The sequence below is a fragment of the Cydia pomonella genome, chromosome 12 (assembly GCF_033807575.1).
Source record: "Cydia pomonella isolate Wapato2018A chromosome 12, ilCydPomo1, whole genome shotgun sequence".
NCBI classification, from domain to species: Eukaryota; Metazoa; Arthropoda; class Insecta; order Lepidoptera; family Tortricidae; genus Cydia; species Cydia pomonella.
The window spans coordinates 17,779,607-17,784,764 of NC_084714.1; positions in this window are offsets into that span (position 1 = coordinate 17,779,607).

Here is a 5,158-nt window from a genome sequence, read left to right on the forward strand (position 1 = left end):
GATACAATTATCTACACTACTTGCAAACTCGTCGCACAGCGATACGGTGCGGTCAGTGCGGTGTGATGCGACTTAGGGCGTTATTCATAAACGGGCGACAAGCCTCAATTACGCATTAATCGATTGTCTTAATCTGTCATATTGACTTATGTATTTGTAAGAAAAGGATAAAACATAATTTAACAAATTCAGGCTTAGAAATTTCATGAATTAGGGAGTGGTAAGTTTGATCATATGAGAGATATGTTTGGAATCAGGCGTTATATATTTGTTCTTTCTTAGCGCCTTGTACACCGTGGGCTGGTAAAACTCGACGTATTTTAAAGGTGTATTATTGACCGCATTTACTATGTGACTCGGTTTAGATACTACTGACAGACATTACATTTTTAAAAATAAGTCGCAATTATTTTGTGAATAAAAAAAAAAGACATTCGTTGTTATTTTATTTCACCGAGATGTAAAAAGAAATAACGTGTCGTGTGCAGCGTAAAACGTTTTTTTGGAATAAAGAACATTTTTGCTCAATATTACCAAATTAAACTTATATAACATTTTGCTCCTTATGACGTCAGGAACGCGGGGTTAAAATCTGTTCGGTTTTACCAGCCCACGGTGTATAAGTAAGAATGTCCTTTACATTATCACTCTCCATTCTCATACATTATAAACCTTTCTTTATGTGTGTGGTGGTCAAACATCGTGGGTTCAAACCTCGGTCGTGCCAAAACAGTCAAAATCAATAACTTAAAAACACATCATAAATAACGTCACCTTATTTCCAGTATCACCATCATGCCTTAGTAACTAGGCTTTTATTACTATGCTATTCACTCTTCACGCCACCAGTAATATCGGTATTAAATAATGCACGACAATGATTCCGACTTCCAAATGAGTTTCAACCTAAACTTCTAAGCCTTATGATTCGTTTTAGCGCTGTTCTAGAATAGTTAAATGCACTTCAGGCTAATACGGAAGCGACAATATAAATGTTTTATTGTATGGAGAGATGGAAATTAAATTATTGTATTGGTATCGCAGCGTGACTGAACTTGTTAGGCGCATGCGCCTTAAGGGGACGGCCGCATTTCGTTCGGTTCAGAATACCATTATAATGAGTTTGCTGATAGATCAAGACAGATTTATAGCCGTGTCATACACAAACGCCAAGAGGGATACACCAATTTGTAGGAACGGAAAGCGTATATTTTGGTATGCTATATGAAATGAAAAGCGGAAACTTACTCAGCGGGGGTATCATAGTCCATCAGCAAGTCGGCCCGACGGTTCAAGGAAACTCCAAAAAAACATTCAATACAAGCAACGATCGATCGTTGGAGAAATCGTTGAGAAAGCCTTACGGCTGGATTCGAACAATGCTTATAAGATGTCACAGCGATACCATACAGTGTCAAAAGTGACGTTTTTAGTTTAAAAAATTACAGTTTTACATTGACTCAACAGTATCGTATCCCTGTGAAATCCTATAAGCATTGTTCGAATCGGGTCGTTAGTCTACCAATGCACGTGCGCGGCCTTTCTGTTGAAATAAAAGATTAGGGATCGGTTGCATACCGTCCAAAACTTTCAAAACGTTCACAAAATTTTAATATATGGGAAGTTTCATAGTTCAGTGCAGAGTGCCGTTGAACAGTTTGTCAAGCGTGATTGGTGAAACGCAGGGTGGGGAAGAGATACTGTGGTGGAATGTTCTCGATCCCATTGCAGCCACTCGAACGGCAGAGAGGGTGAAACGCCAGAGTGGGTTTAGTGAGTAGGGCCAAGTTCTCCCCACTTCTCGCTAGGAGAGGAAAGGAGCGGCGAGTCTCACACATCGTGCGTAAATGCATTCCCACTCCATCAAAAACAAGGGCGGGTTGAAGAACCTGTAGGCCCAATTCGCCTGCAATTTATAACGTAGTTCGTTAAAATTTCCTTGGAATGTTTGACTTTCTCTTTCAGCTCATGATTTTAGTAAACCTAAATGAGTTTCTGCACCTTCTATGGTGTAACCCGGTTCCCATAAGGCCGAAAATCGGGCATTTATCAAGGAATGCAATAATGACTCCCTTAATGCGCTATACACCATCGCGCCGCGCTAATATTTCACAGGCTCGTTACACCGACCGTTATGGTGCATTTCGTATTATGTGATGATAATAAGTGTGTAAGGCGAATCGAGGAAGCGAATTTGTTTGTTTGTTGTAAGCAAAGAAATCAATTTTTGAAAAGAACGTAGCCTGACATTATCCATTATCCACGTTACATTAACATTATCCGCGACCACGACCAGTGAAACCTGCGTCGAAACATCGAAACCAAAGGTAACAAAATAAATTCGCGATAGGCCCGGTTTGATATATGTTTTAAGATCGTAGCTATACCTAAATATGTCTCTAATATCTCTGCAAAATTTTAAGTGTCCTTAATCATAACTTTCGCGGAATGTCATAATTTTGCGAAGTGTACATTCAAAGCTCCGAATGGAAAAACCTACCACAACATAAGTGTAATCTAAAAAACTGACTTCATAGTGTGGCGTCTAGACGCCACATTATATAAAATCAGTCCAGCGCCGCATTTTATCTCATTTAGTTATTTATCTCATTTCTTTTTGTATTCTTGTTCATTCATTACCTGTGCCAATTTTGATTCGCAAAATACAATTAGGGCCTAGCTTCTTACGCAAGTTATCCCTGATTGGCCGCGCGTAACACCTCTACCAACAGCAGCAACTTAGACGCCTAGATGGTAAATTTCCAATTTGCATCTTCCTTCATCTGCTTTCGACTACCGTAGCACGCGCACGGCGGTGTCACTCATACGTAAGATCTGAATCTATGTATCTACATACTGCTATACTGTAACAAGCATATACAGATACAGTGGTATTTCGAGATGATATCCTGTGACTGTGTTCTGGAAGAAATACAATTCTTTTCATTAGCTTCGTTTGTCTCAATCAAGATCCAAGATCCCTCAGCTCCTGCACCTTAAATATAAAATCTGAGTCTTACAATAGTAATACATATAGGTATAGGCCATGCGGCTGGGTGTGGCCCCGTATTGCTGCTTCTAACTTTCATTGTGACATCCCGCCTCAAGCATCTTTTCGGTTGTTGGTTGAATTATTTATACGGGTGATCTCTAATTGTTTCTGTATTGTATCATAAAATAATAATTTATTACGATTCCTGAGATGCTGACATTGATAACCGACAATGGAATGGGTTAATTTTGCTTGAAAACTGCATATGAATCCGACATTTGTATTTTTTTATATTTTTTACGAAAAAGTTTAAATAAATAAATAAAATGTCACATTTAGTAAACCGTACGAATCAAATTTTCCTGATTCAATACATCAATAGTTAATTCGAGTAGAAAAATCGAGATTTATCATGTTTTCTGATCTTGAATTTAGTTAAAATTTCGAATTTTTCTAAGAAAAGTCGCAAGAAACGCTTAGTATTAATGATACTTGCAGTATTACTAGATCGCATGATCGTCAGACTACTAAGAATATACATGACAATAGACCCTAACTATCAATTATTTCCATATCAATAGCTACTGCCCTGGCTATTCACTATACTTACCGTCCATTTTTATAAATATTTTAACATAAGCTTGACTTCAAAATACTAAAATTCAGTTTGAATTTTAAGGTCAATTTATACTGGTTAAATAGATATTGAATAGGCTGCGCGGGAGTCGATTTATAATATAAATTTATGAACGTTCACACATTCCTCTCGTGTATGGAAATCTAAGGTGTGGTGGCAGATGCTGAATTGTATGGCTAAATGTATACCATAGCGGAAAATAATAAATAGTAATACAAAATTTTTCAAAATCGTGGTCTTCCTGGTGCGGCGGTACCTATAACATGAGTCGAGTGTCAATAAAAAATCCTCATTTTGGAGATAGTAAAAAAAAAACACAAATTTTCTGTATTCATCTGTCCTTTTCTATGAACATAATGCATGCTAGGTAAGGTGCCAAACGCATAATTAATATATTTTATTTGAAATTTTTTAATGAACTGAAATTTTATACTGTTTATAAATTTTCAGACATTGAAGACTTTATATATGTAAGACGGCCAAGGTGTCTAGATACTTTTGGAACTGCCAAATTAATATTTTTGCTTTATGACAAGCAATCAGGCTTGGCTCGCTTTTGACAACAAAACCGCGGCTTATATATGTACCATAACTGAACCATATTAGTACGAATATCTTTACGGACGCGTACGCAATTAGTTGATTTAGTATGGATCACTAATGACCGATCTTGAAGCGTCAAGCAAGTTAAGTGATGATCACACCCTACCAAGTACAAATTATTCGCATAACATAACAGAACAGCAAGTGTTAAGTAGTGCAACAGCGCTAGTGAAACCAGTATGCCATTAAAAATATAGAAATAGAAGTACCGTATGAAGAAGCGACCACACGCCAGTTTGAAATATACCCTCATTGGCATGCGAGGCGAGAGTTATGCCTTTGACCCGGCGACCGTTGCACGCTCACACTGCATTTCAATACGAGCCAGCTGTTTAAAAAGGATACTAGAACTTTTATAAAGCTAAAGGAATTTACTTGATCATACATATAATTTAATTCTGATCCTGAGATTTCAGCTCAAATACCTATACTTATTCTAAGTAACTTAAGAAGTGTCAATAGCCAATGGTATTCAAACTGACGTTAGGTAAAATTACCTAACGTCAGTTTAATAATAGCTTTTTTATAACAAAAATGATTTTATGTTGTGAAAATAACGTATGCGTGTAAATGTATTCAATATTCGATTGGAGGAGATTGACAGGATAAAAAATAATTTCTAAGTTATCTTAAAATCATCTTTGAATATAAATAAATAATAAATAAATAAATATTTGGGAACAATCTTACTACTAAGCAAAGCCTATACCTAGGCGACGATATACATACATATATAGATAAATAGGTACATACTTATATAAGTACATAGAATAATATAGAATAGAAATACTTTGGAGAGAAACGTTAAACACAGTAGTGCTAAAAATAGAATTCATTTCAATCTATCATCTACCTTTAAGCTTTAGACTACTAGTTTATGGTAAAAAAATAGGGTTTAATATTAAGCCCACAACACAATATAAGTC